Here is a 15,025-nt window from a genome sequence, read left to right as displayed (position 1 = left end):
ACGTTTGCATTACACGCAGGTAAAATATGTGAATAGAAAAAGTGTGCACTCCCACCAGCGAGGATTGAACTCACGACCCCTGGTTTACAAGACCAGTGATCTGCCACTGAGCTATGGTGGCGCCGTGAAGTGGAGCACAAACGGTTCAGCTATGTAATGTTTGCATTACACGCAGATAAAATACGTGAATAGAAAAAGTGTGCACTGCCACCAGTGAGGATTGAACTCACGACCACTGGTTTACAAGACCAGTGCTCCACCACTGAGTTATGGCTTTTTTTTTCTTTATTACCTTGTGATGAACATTGTACAAACATAACAGCAAACAAAAATACATCAAATCCCTAGCCATTCGGCTAGTTCTTATGTTTTAAAATGGCTTAATTTTGCCCAATTCATCGAAAGCAGTAATCCACTCCGGAAGATCATTTAGGGCCTTATAAACATCCCTAATATAAATGACAGCTTCTACAAAAAAAGTGTCTTGCCGATTGGGGATACAAATTCGCATGTCTGACGTCCATTCTTGTTCGCCAGATACTGTGCATGCACATGACCATGAACATATCACTGGGTACTCCTTCTGGCAAAGCGCAAGGTAAGTACCGGATTCGGAAAGGGCTCAAAGGCAGGTCTTTTTTTAAAGTCCTTTGAAGTACATCCCATAGGAACATCGCGTCATGGCAGTCGAGAAAAACATGTTCAATTGTTTCCGGTTTTCTACAAATGGAGCAATTGTCAGACCATGGAACAAAAAGGCCTTTGCTGTGTAACCATGGCTTCACGGGTAGTGTGGCGGTATGCAGTTGAAAAAAGAAAGATTTCATTGAAGGTTTCACCGGCATTCGCTTAATACGCTTGAGGACGTCACGCTCAGGGCCCAGTTGGTACAACTCACGGTACACAGGAATCGGCAAAAAAAACATCAAGCAGGTCTTTGTATAAGCGCTTACGTGTCACACTCGTTAGGTACTCATAGGAGAATCTTGCCTTAAGAATCTGCACCGAAGATACAACTTCTCGTAGGTAACCAGATAAGACTGCTGGCATGAAACAATACGTTGGTATTACGTAGTCTGGCAAGGAATCCTGTAACCGCAATTGGATTACAGTTCGAAGAAAAACGTCAGCCTGTTCACGCAAGAAAAAAAATCTCGTCACAATCTGCTTGAATAATAAATGTGACGCTCCCAAGCCCCCGTTTCTAACTTGATGAAAAAGGTTGCAACGGCTCATGCGCTCCCAAATGGACCCCCAGATAAAAACTGCAAAGGCCCTATGCAGTTTTTGTACAGAAACTCTAGTAATTCCTATCACCTGCAGCACATAACAAAACTTAGCAATTAGAAACACATTACAAACCGCGGCTCTTCAAAACAGACAAATTATGTCGCCCCCATTTTTCTGTTTGTAACTTAACTCTTCCTGCTTCATCTGCCCAATAGTCCTTGCTATCCTTATAGTGTTGCAGTGAAACTCCCAAATAGCTATCCGGTGTGGTGTTCCATTGTATGTTGCACAACGTGTCTGGAGCGCGTTCCCAGTTGCCATGCCAGAAGCCAAAACATTTTGACCAACTAATCACGCTTCCTGTTGCTGTACAAAAATCCTTAGCCTCTTGTACAACTTCACGCACGCTTCTTTCATCTTCGCAAAATGCTGCTATATCGTCAGCGTAAGCAAGGACCTTAACTTCAGTACTGAAAAAAGTGTAGCCCCGTATAATCGGATTTGCGAGTACTTTTAAACAAAAGGGTTCGAGTAAAGGTCAAAAAGGAGGGATGATAAACAACAGCCTTGTTTTACAGAAGTTTCAACGCAAATACTTTCACTCAGTTTCCTATTAATCACAAGTTTCACTGTACATTTGTCATACACAATTTTCACGCCCTCTGGAACTAAAGATCTTGCATTGACGTGGTTCATTATAAGGAACAATATTTCGTGCTCGACTCTGTCAAATGCCTTATTCAAATCTAGTTGAAGCATAGCAACTCGATCCTGCATGGCATCGCAACATTCAGGAACAGTTCTTGCTACAAAGATATTTGTAAGAATAGATCTTCCTTTAATTCCGCATGTCTGATGCGGACCTACAAGGGACTTTACAACACTTTGGAAACGGCGACATAAAACTTTCATGAAGACCTTGTAATCAGTATTCGTTAAACGTATCGGTCGGTATGTTTCTTCTGAAAGCAGTTTGACCGGGTCATTAGTTTTCGGAATGAGTATGACGTGGGATGTTCGAAAGGACCGTGGTGTTAGTTTCTTTTCATAGCACTCTTCAATAACTCGGTGTAGAAATTCTGCCATTTCACTTTTGAAGAAATTATATACAGCTGCCCCGAGACCATCTGGGCCAGGTGATTTACCAGGACTTAGATCGTCTATGGCCTGCTCAACTTCTGCGACTGTTATTGGCCTTTCAAGTGACTGTTTTGTCTCGTCATCAAGACTAGGCATGAGCGGTAGAAAAACATTTCGAAACCTTTCAGTATCGCATGCTTTATGACTAAAACGTTTTCTGTAATATTCAACAAAGGCACGCTCTATCATTTCACTCTCTCGAGTAACGTTATTTTGAAAACTGATTTCACTAATTTCCTTCGATAGTGCATGTCTCCTCTCATCGCTGAGCGCGCGCTTTGTGGGCGTCTCACCCAACCATAGCCGCTCGCACCGCGCCCTTATCATTGCGCCGCGATACTTTTCTGTTTCTATGATCTCAAGCTTCGCCTTTACTTATTTTATTTGTTTCGAGAACAACCCGGGCTTAGCATTGTCTGCACTGACCATGTAATCTAACGCAATATGCTGCTCCTTTTCTTGCTGTTTTTCTTTTTGCCTTAATATACTTGCTCTTTCCAAAGCGGTGATTTTGAAGTCGATCTTGAACTGTTCCCACAACGGTATATAATTACACGTTTGATTCAGCTGCATACTGTCTATATATTCCTTTATCTTTGCAACAAAAATTTCATCCTTTAGTAATTTGTTGTTGAATTTCCACAACTCCCAGTTGAACTTTGACACTTTTTTCTTTGCACCTAAAGTAATCATGATTAAGCGGTGATCACTAAAGCTCACATGCTGCGTATGGTACTGGGAACACAAAGGTACAAATTCAGCAGGCACATAAACTCGATCCAATCTAGCATGAGACACATTCTGAAAGTGAGTGCATCTTGCTTGGTCTTCATGCGTCAACACTAAGCCTATATCATCGATTTCATTCTCCTCAATCATTACGCGTCATACTTCTGCATTTTTATCTCTATGATTTCTGTTACTAGATCGATCTTCAGGTCGACATACGCAATTGAAGTCGCCAAGAAGTAATACACTCCTTTCGCCTTCTAGACAAGGTCGCACAGTATTAAAAAAATCTTGCCGCTCATTGATTCTATTCGGTGCATAGACACAAACAGCATGCCAGGCAATTTCAGCAAACACAAAATCACAAAATGCTAGCCGGCCATTTTCACTACTACACACAGATTCAATAACCCCGATGCTATTTCGAATAAAGATAGCACAACCACCGGACCTACCAACTGCATGACTCACGCATGCACTATATCTGCTACGGAAGACTTCAACCATTTTATCAGTAAGTTCTTCACTCTTGATTTTGGTCTCTTGTACCGCTAACAAGTCTATATCACTTTCTAAGAGAATTCAACTTAGCTGATATTGCCGTCTTCGTGCAGAAAGGCCTCTTGAATTAAAAGTTGCGATGCGCAAGGCATTTTTAAAGTTTACCGCCATATCAAGTTGGGATTATTGCCAATATTTTACTCACTTATTTTTTACGTCAAACAGGGGCATGGGCTGACAAGGCTTCCATGTATGTGGCCGTTCCAGGGTATTAACGCGAACAAGCACTCCGCTGACTGAGCGCGGTTGTACAAGGGAAGAAAAAAAAGAAAAAAGAAAAAGCCGCCGCTAAGAAGGCGGCAGTTTTGAATTAGTCCGTCGGGCCGGCTCAAGGTTTGCCGTTGGCTTGAAAGACTGCCGTCTGGACGTTGCAGCCTTTGTGGGAGGTTCTCCGGTGCTTGTTACATCACCTCTTGCAGAGGTGTCTCCAGTTTCCTCTCGGGTTCTCTTTGCAGGTCCGCTGCCAGACGCTGCCATATCGACATCTGTGGAAATTTCCTCTGTGGCTTTCTTGTTTCCCGGAAGAGAATCCCTGCTGTGGTCTTGGGTGTTGTTTGCGTGTTCTTCCGGTGTGTCCTTGCTCACTACGGCAGCGATAGGTCCAGGGTTTTCCTCGCTACTCGGCTCGTTGGCGTCTCCGCCAGGGGTGTGCAGAGGCACTGCTGCCTCAGTCTTTCCTTCCTCGCCATGTTCTCTGGTGGCTTCTTCTGCATCAACTGCGTCCATCATGTGCTCGGAAACCAAATCCCTCCGGGCTGGGCCTGCTACGCTGGCGTAAGAGCGCACGCACTGGGTCTCGTCGTGGCCATAGCGACGACAGAGCCCGCAACGTGGAACACGGCACTTCCGACGTATGTGGCAGATGCCGCGGCACCTGAGGCAGAGCGGAGCTCTACCTGGAACGTGGACGAGTGCGACATCTTCAGCAACACGCAATTGATGAGGCGAATCTTCGATGGTGACTCCCACTTTCAGTTTTAGTGTTACGGAGCGCGTTGTTGATCCTTTATCAATGCATCCTTTCACCTTCCATTTCTCTCTTGTGATTTCAGTCACCTTTCCGAAGACCGCCAGGGTCGTTCGCACATCGTCGTCCGGCACACCATGGATTAGCCAGTAGAGCTTCAGGCGTACTCCTCTGTCGCAGGGGTCTATAACCATGCAGCGCTCATTCTTGACATTGAAGGTGTCTGCAGCCAGGATCTTCTTCTGCCCTTCCTCGACCTTGAACGTCACTGCGCACAGGTGATTCATTTGGTACGCCCCAAGGGCAACCACCTCCGGCAGCAGTGAAAGACGGTCGAGCGCGTCGCGGAAATGCTCGCAGCGATACGGCCTTTCCTTTAGGCAACCATGCAAAAAATCCGTATTCAAAACAGAATCACCTGTGGGCAGATGCGGCAAAACAACCTGGTAATCTTCAGCCTGCTTGTCAGAAGACCTAGTTCCGCGGCCATTGGCCGCTGTAAACGCTCCGAGGGAGCACATGCTTTCAGGACCGTTCACTGTGGTGGCCGGAAGTGGAATGACCACTTAGTTAAGGCGGTTCCGTGAAGTGGAGCACAAACGGTTCAGCTATGTAACGTTTGCATTACACGCAGATAAAATATGTGAAAAGAAAAAGCCCGCACTGCCACCAGTGAGGATTGAACTCACGACCCCTGCTTTACAAGACCAGTGGTCCACCACTGAGCTATGGCGGCGCTTTTTTTTTCTTTATTGCCAGTCCTCAACATAACAAAAATTCCTTAAAAGATATACAAAAAGACAAAACAAAACAGGAATGAATACAAAAATCGAACAATAAACAGTACTATACACATGCGTTGCCGTCGGCTACTATGGAATGCCGTTGTCTTATTAAATTTCCTTGAGTGCTGTCAGGGGTTCAACCCTGCACAGCCACTCAGGAACAGGCAGTTGCAATTTCCGCACTGCCACATACCGTTACATGCATTCCCGGAAGTATACACGCGCCGGTCGGGCATCCGGGTCACAATGGTAGCCCGGCATTTGTGCGCGCCATAAACAGTGGAGGCCCGTAAGCATGATGACATCGTACGGGAAACCTTCGTCGTCATTTACTGGCAGAAACCTGATTCCGTGGGGATCTATCGGTAACTCCTTTCTTAGAGTCCTTTGCAGCACGTCCCAGAAAAAAACTCCTTCCCAACAGTGGATGAAGACATGTTCTATGGTTTCTGGTTTTTTACAAATAAGGCAATGTGTTCCCCATAGCATGTAGAACCCACGTTGTTCCAGGAAGATTTTAACAGGTAAAGCGCCGGTGTGTAATTTGAAAAAGAACGATTTCGTGGCTGGTTGAACTGGCATTATCTTCACTCTTTTCAATACGTCTAGGCCTGGGCCTCCACTGTACACGACTCTGTACATGGGTACAGGCAAGACACTGTCGCACAAATCACGATATACCTTTTTCCGTTTTGCGCTCCACAAATATGCACTTGAAAAACGAACGCGTAAAAAAGAAACACTCTGAACTATTTCCCGAAAGAAACCACGGACTGGTCCTGGCGTTATTTCCGTACCTACAACGAATTCGGGAAGTGATCTTGACAGCCTCATTTGGATCACCATGCGCAGAAATGGGTCGTTTGTATCTCGAAAGAAGAAGAATCTATTCACCAGTTGCCGCAAGATGAGGTGCGCCAACCCCAGACCACCATCCTTCACACGTCGGAAGAGATTATCTCGGCTGCATCGCTCCCAGCTCGATGCCCACACGAATACAGCGAACACGCGGTGCAGTTTCTGCACATTAATCCGAGAGCACTGTAGGACCTGCATCACGTACCAGATCTTTGTCACGAGAAACATGTTGCACGCTGTAGCTCGCGCGAACATGGACAAGTGAACGGCGTTCCATCGGTTGGCTTTTTCTTTCAGTTCTTTTATCCGCTCCTTCCAGTACTCGCTACTGTCCTTGTAGGCATCAAGGGGTGCGCCAAGGTACTTAACTGGAGTCGTGACCCAGTTTACATTCGAAAAGTGGTCTGGTGTGGACGGCGATCTCCCATGCCAAAACCCCAAACATTTCTGCCAATTCATTAAGCTATTAGTGGCATTACCAAACTGTCTGACGATCCTCACAGTGTTCAATACACTTTGCTTATCTTTACAGGACACAGCCACATCGTCAGCGTATGCCAATAGGTTCACCTCTGCTGATTGAAGAGAATGTCCCTTAATGCATTCATTTTCGATGATAGCCTGACATAGCGTTTCTATGTAAACACAAAACAGGAGTGGACTGAGTGGACAACCCTGGCGAACAGAGCGCTTCACGTTAATGGGGGCCGCCAACGTCTGATTAATTATAAGTCTGGTTTAGCAGCTCCGGTACGCCATGGTCACCCCCTCAGTGATTATGTGGCCAAAATTAGCATGTTCAAGGATGGTGAGCAATATCTCGTGTGAAACGCAATCAAACGCTTTCTCCAAGTCAAGCTGGAGGAACGCTACTGCATCACACATGGCGTCACAACACTCCAGCACACACTTAATCTTATGGATGTTAGTGAAAATTGTTCTGCCGCGAATGCCACACGTCTGGTGTGGGCCGACTACTTCTTTAATGACTGACTGGAACCGTCGTGCCAACACCTTCATCAATATTTTGTAGTCGCAATTAGTAAGCGCTATGCGTCTGTAGGAGGAAAGTTGCTTGAGCTTTTCGGTGTCTTCTGTTTTCGGTATTAGTACGGTATGGGACTGCCCAAAGGATGGTGGAAGTATTTTCAGTTCGTATGCTTCGTTGTAAACGGCGGTTGAGATATGAGCTAGGTGGCCTTTAAAAGATTTGTACCAAGCCGCACAAAGACCGTCTGGACCTGGCGACTTGCCAGGATTCAGGTCTTCGATGGCCTTCATCACTTCATGTTCTGTTAATGGTTGTTCTAAGGTTTCTTTAACTTCACACGACAGCTGTGGCATTTGTTGCAAAAATAAATTATTGAAATCGTGCATGTTGACAGACCTGAATTCAGAAAGCTTTTTGTAATGCTCAAAGAACGCATGCCCTATGTTATTGTTATCGTTTAATACCACCCCTTCATATTCAATGGCCTCAACCTGCTTACGTCTGGAATGCTTTTTTTTCTAGACCCAGTGCTCTTTTCGTTGGCGTTTCCCCGCATGTTAGTCTTTCTGCTGTAGGACGCACGAGTGCGCCTCGATAGCGCTCTTCGTCGAACACTTCGAGCTTTTTCTTAACAGCGCACATATTGTCTTGATAAGCGCCCGGTTGCTTGCATTCCAGCGTCGCCAATTTTTCCAGCAATGTTTTTGAATCCTTTTCTCCAGCCTTTTCTTCATACCGCAGTTCGCTACTTCTTTCAATTGCTCTCATTTTAATGGTTTGCTTCAACAACTCCCATTCCTCGCCAAACTTTATAGAACTGTCCGTTGCAAAAGAATTCAGAGCAGCCACTACCTTTTCAATAAAAGTTTCATCCCGTAGCAGCTCAGCATTTATTTTCCACAGTTCCCAGACGAATTTTTTTCGTTCTTTCTTGCTGCCTACCCTGCATTTTACCAGGCAGTGGTCCGAAAATGTTATGGCCGTACCTGCATAGCACTGGCATTTTTCTACTAAATCGTATGACAGATAGATACGGTCTAATCGTGCGTGACTTGTGCCCTGAAAGCGAGTGTACATCACGTCTCGGTCAGCCCGAAAACACTCAGCGACATCTTCTAATTCGAACCCATGTATAATTTGTGCGAGGATATCGCTGCTTTTGTCATGAACTACGCGTCGCGTAGACCTATCAGCATTCAATACGCAGTTGAAATCCCCTACACAGGCTACCATTTTTTGCACATGGAAATGATGCTCTAAACTCAAAAAGAAATTTGCCCTCTCTTGCACAGTATTAGGGGCATAAATGCAAAACACGCGCCATTGGACATTAAAATAGCTGAAGTTACAAAAGACAAGTCGACCAGAAGTGCACGAGAAGTAACCATCTATGACAAAACAAGGGAGCTTCCTCACGAACAGCACACACCCTGCCGAAGTCCCTAAGGCGTGGCTGACTACCGTATAGTAGTTATACGTGAGCCTTTGCACCATGCTCCCGGTCTCCTCCTCGCCGTCTACCTGGGTTTCTTGCACGGCTAAAACGTCGAGGTCGTGGTCCACTAGTGGTCTGTAAACCTGACTGTTTCTTTTTGGCGGCCAGACCTCGAACGTTTAGCGTGCCGAGGCTAAGCGACGGGTTGGTAGCCATTACTGATTTAAACGGGAGGGGAGAAGGCCCGGAGCATGGTGCTCACCTTAACGTCTGGCTGACCGCTAGACGCCTCCGTGGCCATCCGGTGGCCGTCGTCCGAGTTAGTCTTTGGTCGGGTTCGGGTTGAGCCTACGGTCAGCCTCCAAGTTCGGCTTAGGCTTGAGAGTGGAGCGTCTTTCTGGAAGCGTCTTAGCGGGCGGTGGCTCGGAGTCACCGCTGGCCTTTCCGTCGACTTTCTCCTCCTGCTGCAGGGACCTCTTGACCGGTGCCGAGACGCTTTCGAGGCGGAAGCTAGCAGGGGTCGCGTTGTCGTTTTCCGCTGCCTCCGTAGTGTCAGTAGCCGGCTGGCGGCTCTCATGTTCTTTCTGGGATACAATGACGCTGTCTAGTGTTGCTTCTGGCTCATTTGGAGGAGGGACATTATTCGGTCCTCCTTTAGTCGGCGTCGTCATCCCGCTCGCTTCTGCCACCGCATTGCCGTTTGCAGCTCCCTTGGCCGCTTCCTCGGCCCCGGTGACGTCCATCATGTGGTCTGCTGTCAACGGCTCGCTCTCCACCGACCCCGCGGCTACTGCGTATGAACGTACACAGTCCGCGTCGTTGTGTCCGAAAAGCCTGCACCGGGAGCAACGGGGAAGCTTACATTCTCGACGAACGTGACCAGAGCCTCGGCAGCGCAGGCACTGCATGGGGAGACCTGGGGCTACGACCAGCGCAAGCTCGCCTGCGACGCGTATCTGGTGGGGCAGGTCGTCGACTTTCAGTCCAGCCTTCAGCTGGAGCAGCACAGCTCGGGTCGTCGAGCCCTTGTCGGAAACGCCATCCACTCTCCAGCGCTCCCGGGTTACTTCCGTCACTTTGCCAAAGGAAGCCAGCGCAGTCTTTTTGTCTTCATCATCCACACCATGAAGAAGCCAGTGAAGACGAAGCTTCACCTGCTGTTCTTTAGGGTCGATGACCAGGCAGCGACGCCCCTTGACCTTAAGCTCCTTCACTGCAGCCAGCTTTTGGGCCGCCTCGGCTGTCTTCATCGTCACCGCCCATACGTGGTTGATTTGGTACGCTCCAAGGGCGACGACGCCAGAGAGCATACCAAGAGCTTGAAGCGCGTCCCGAAAATCCACTACGCGAAACGGACGAACACGAGTGTCGCCGTGCCAAAAAAACTGTGTTTCACACGATGCGTCCTGTAGGTAGCCGAGGCAAAATAATCTGGAAATCGTTATCTTCCGATGTGAAAACCATGTTGCCGCGGCTAATAGCCGCATATGCCGCTCCATTGGAGCCCACGATCCCGCGATCCGTTTAGCTCGGGAGCCGGAAGCAGAATCTGAGCTATGGCGGCGCCGTGAAGTGGAGCACAAACGGTTCAGCTATGTAACGTTTGCATTACACGCAGATTAATTATGTGAATACAAAAAGTGCGCACTCCCACCAGTGAGGATTGAACTCACGACCCCTGGTTTACAAGACCAGTGCTCTACCACTGAGTTATGGCGGTTTTTTTTTCTTTATTACCGGCTTGGCACTTTCAAACACAGAACACATAAATACACTTTTACAAGTACAATAAAAGACGCGTGAGCCATTTCATGGCTGGAGTGTGAGGCTAGAAAGGCTTCAGAGAAGCCAGCTTATCAAGAACAGGTATCCAATCCGGTTGATCCCTCTGGATTTTGAGAACATCTCGTATGTACGCAGAGTTTTCACTGAAGTTTTGCATGACCGATCTTGCGTTGGCATCCGCATTTCTGACCGCCATCCTCGTTTTCCACACACTATGCAAACACAGTAACATGAACATGTCGCATGGCAATTCATCTGGATCTTCACATGGGAAGAATCGGATACCAAAGGGTGTTACTGGCAAAACTTTCTGAAGTGTCCGCTTAAGGATGTCCCACAGGAAAACAGCATCGTGACAGTCCAAAAAGATGTGTTCTATCATTTCCTCCTTCCGACATATCAGGCAGTGTAATCCCCATGGGACAAAGATACCTTTGGTTTGAAGCCACGGTTTTACAGCGAGCGTAACCATGTGCGGTTGGAAAAAATATGATTTAGCTGCCGCTTTTACTGGCATTTATTGAACTCGTTTTAATACGTCTCGTTCTGGTCCTACTTGATAGATGGAGCGGTACAACGGTATTGGTAAAAAAACATCAATTAGATCTTTGTACAATCGTTTACACGCCACTGCGCTCAAGTATTCTAAGAAAAACCGTGGCTTCAGTACTTGATATGCAGACACTATTTCGCGCCAAAAACTGCTCAGTGTTCCAGGCGTATCTGCGTTTGATGACAAAATATAATACGGGTATGATTACACAGGGTCATGTGTATAACAGTACGCAAGAAAGCATCACTTTGGTCTCTCAGAAAGAAAAAAACCTTGAAAGTATTTGTTTCAAAAATAAATGACACAGACCAAGCCCTCCGTTCTGCACCGAAATGAACAAGTTTGACCGACTGGTGCGTTCCCAGGTAGAATTCTATATATAGGTGGCAAACACTCTGTGTAATTTTTGGACACAAGTTCGGCTCATATTGAACCCTTGAAGTACATATAACACTTTTGCAACAAAGGACACCAGACTGTGGCGCGGGAAAACAGAAAAGTTATGCCCTCCCCATTTTTCAGACTGATCCTTGAGCCTTTCTGTCTCTCCTGTCCAGTATTGTGCAGTACTTCGATAATGCTGCAGAGGAACCCCCAAGTATGTAGCAGGAATACTTGTCCATCGCATGTTTGCATACGCTTCCGGCGCTTGCCCCCAATTTCCATGTCAAATGCCTAGAGATTTATCCCAGCTAATGGCACTTCCGGTAGCACTGCAGAATGATGTAGCTTCCTTAACTGCTTCTTTAATGCTGTCCTTGTCTTTGCAAAATATGCCTATGTCATCCGCATATGCCAGTATCTTTACTTCAGTAGCATAAAAGGAATAACCATTCACCCTTGTATTTATGCGAATTTTTAAACATAAGGGTTTCAAATAAAGCGCAAGAAGAAGAGACGAACACGCACACCCTTGTTTTATACTTGACAGTACTGGAATGTTTTCACTTAAGGTAGTGTTGATTATAAGGTTTACTGCACACCCTTCATAGACCATCTTGATGCCTTCAGTGATAACACTACCTACATTACAATGTTCTAATAATAACTGTAATATGTCATGATTAATTCTATCAAATGCTTTCTGAAGATCCAGTTGTATCATAGCTATGTTATCCTGAGTCATGTCACAGCATTCTAGGATAGTTCTAGCGGTGTGTACGTTTGTGTAAATTGTCCTGCATTTGATACCACATGTCTGATGAGGTAATACGAGGTGTGTGATAACGCTCTGCAATCTCTTGGCTAGCACCTTCGTAAATATTTTGTAGTCTACATTCGTGAGACTTATAGGTCGATAGGCCTCAACAGCCAACAATGTCCTACTACTACATGGCATTTTCTAAACGATAAAGGTGCTCTTTTTTGATTGTAGGACTTATTTATCACGCGACGTAACGCTTGTGCCAGTTCTTCCTTGAAGCATTTGTAAATGGCAGCCCCTAGTCCATCAGGCCCAGGTGCTGTGCCGGTGCTTAGTTCATCAATGGCCTGTTTTACTTCATGCACACTAATTGGCAATTCAAGCGTTTGTCTTACTTCATCGCCTTGCCTTGGCATGAACGACAGAAATTCGTTTCGAAAGGCTTCTGTATCTTTTATTTTTGGGCTTAGCAGTTTTTGATAGCATTCAACAAACGCTTTCTCTATCGATTCCTTGTCACGTGTTACTTCGTTCTTATATCTTATTTTTTTATATCTTTTACTGCTTGCCTTTTTTCTTCACCGAGTGCCCGCTTAGAAGGCGTTTCCCCTAGCCATAGTCGTTCAGCCCGTGCTCTGACGATCGCTCCACGATATTTCTTTTCATCTATCACTTCGAGCTTACTTTTAAGGTCACGTAGTTCCTTGCTAAAGTGTCCAGGGTTAGCCCTCTCAGCCGCAATCGTACAATCTAACGTGCTCCTAAGTGCTTTCTCTTGCTGTTTTTCAATGCTGCGCCGCACGCAAGCTCGTTCAATCACCGCAATCTTTACTTCATTCTTAAATTCCTCCCAAAGCGCTGTGAAATTGGAAGATTCAACCGAACATATTTCACCTATCTTTTCCTTTACTTTTTTAAGAAAAATTTCATCATGCAGCAGTGTATCGTTTAATTTCCACAAGTTCCAACTGAACTTTGACACTTTTGCCTTGGTTCCTAGTGTCGCTATCACCAAGCAGTGATCACTAAATGTGACATTCTTTACTTTGTATGTAGTAATGTGTGGTATCACAACTGCCGAAACATATAAGCGATCTAGTCTAGCATGACTTACACCTTGGTAGCGCATATACTCTACGTGCTCATCGCCGTCAAAAATGCACCCAATGTCGTCTAGTTCAAGTTCGTTTAGAAGCGCGTTTAACAGTGTCGCACTTCTATCGCGGTAATTCAATCTATTGACTCTGTCTCGCGGCCTGCGCACACAATTAAAGTCTCCAAATAAAATTATGTTTCTTTCGTACGTCATGCATGTCCTCAGGTTTTCTATGTATTCTACACGTTCGTTAATGTTATTCGGAGCATACACACATATTGCACGCCAAAGGAGGCAACAAAAGCCAAAGTCGATGAATAGTAGCCTTCCATCATCACTGGACTTTGCAGATTGGGCTACAATATCGGTGCATTTTCGAACAAGTATCATGCAACCCGCTGAAGTGCCTCTAGCATGCGACACACATACATTATATCTATCCCTGAAAGGTTCGACCATTCTGTCCGTTTGCTCTTCACTTTCTACTTTGGTTTCCTGCACTGCCTTTATGTCCATGTCATTTTCCAACAAGAGACGGCTTAACTGGCACTGCCTCCTGCGGGATACCAAACCCCTCGCATTCAAGGCCGCTACACAAATGGGAACTGTCAGATTAACAGCCATTTTCGGATTAGCAAACAGCCGGAATGATACTCACATCTGGAACGGCAGTGATAGCAAAAACCAGCACAGGTCACATTCTGCTTGTCCGCTAGGTGACGTCTTATACTGAGTACAGGCTGGCTGAACACACTTCGCGCCCCGCTAAGGCGGGGACGATGTTGAAGTCGTCCGCCTATCAGGCGGTATCTTCGGCTTCGGTTTGAGGCCCAGTCGCCTCGTTATAGCGGTCTTCGGCGACGGCTCGCTGCTGCTCGATGCTTCGGGTGAACCGTGAGATTCGTCGGTGGCCTCACGAGGCCTCTTTGCAGCTGCTTTAGCGGCTGCTGTCATTTCAACATCCTCAATGCCTTCGGTCTCGTCTTTCGCGGTCGTCACTGATGCGCTTACTAAAATCGCGTCCTTTCTCTCATTGACGTTTTGGTCGTTAGTCGGCTTCACAACCAGCACGCTCTTTGCCTCGCCAGATTGGCTGCAGCCGGGCCCAGTGGAGTCTTCCTGAAGTGAAGACGCCTCAGAGGGTGTGCTGTCTGCCGCCGGTTCTTCGGTCGTTGCTTGGAATGCTGCATCGGCATCAGCATGGTCCATTATGTGTTCAGCCATCTCGTCGCCTTTAAGTGAGCTTGTTACCACTGCATAGGATCGCACGCAGTCTTGTTCTTCGTGGCCGAATCGTCGGCAGAGTGCAGAGCGTGGTATGCGACACTCGCGCCTGATATGTCCAGTTCCATTGCACCGGAGGCATAACGGGGGCCTTCATGGTACATGCACGAGCGCTAAGTTTTCCGCGACGCGCACCTGATGAGGCAAGTCTTCAACTGTAATTCCAGGCTTTGGCAAGAGTGTCACCAAACGGGTGGTGGACCCTTTATCCTTACATCCCTATACTCGCCACTTTTTTCGGGTGATATCTGTAACCTTTCCGTAAGGGGTTAACGCTGCTCGAACTTCGTCGTCGTGAACGAAATGCAACAGCCAATAAAGCTTCCGTCTGATACCTTGGTTGCAGGGATCATAAACGACGCAGGGCTGGTCTTTCACGTTGAATGTTTCTGCCGCAAGCATCTTTTTCTTCGAAGCTTCATCACGGAAGGTAACCGCCCATACATGGTTCATTTGGAAGGCGCCAA

The 15,025-nt window shown here is 46.6% G+C and overlaps 3 non-coding genes across 3 annotated transcripts; all 3 read right to left on the bottom strand.

Moving 5' to 3' along the window:
* Window positions 1-44: 44 nt before the first annotated feature.
* Window positions 45-121, bottom strand: TRNAT-UGU (transfer RNA threonine (anticodon UGU)). The gene has a single exon. It is a non-coding gene; the product is annotated as a tRNA-Thr (tRNA).
* Window positions 122-5,291: 5,170 nt separating this feature from the next.
* On the bottom strand, window positions 5,292-5,363 carry TRNAT-UGU (transfer RNA threonine (anticodon UGU)). Its single transcript has one exon. It is a non-coding gene; the product is annotated as a tRNA-Thr (tRNA).
* Window positions 5,364-10,344: 4,981 nt separating this feature from the next.
* On the bottom strand, window positions 10,345-10,416 carry TRNAT-UGU (transfer RNA threonine (anticodon UGU)). The gene has a single exon. It is a non-coding gene; the product is annotated as a tRNA-Thr (tRNA).
* Between the last annotated feature and the right edge of the window lie 4,609 nt (window positions 10,417-15,025).

This window comes from Dermacentor andersoni, chromosome 7 (assembly GCF_023375885.2).
Source record: "Dermacentor andersoni chromosome 7, qqDerAnde1_hic_scaffold, whole genome shotgun sequence".
Taxonomy (NCBI): Eukaryota; Metazoa; Arthropoda; class Arachnida; order Ixodida; family Ixodidae; genus Dermacentor; species Dermacentor andersoni.
Note: the sequence above shows the minus strand (reverse complement) of the source record. Positions and strands in the feature narration are given on the sequence as shown.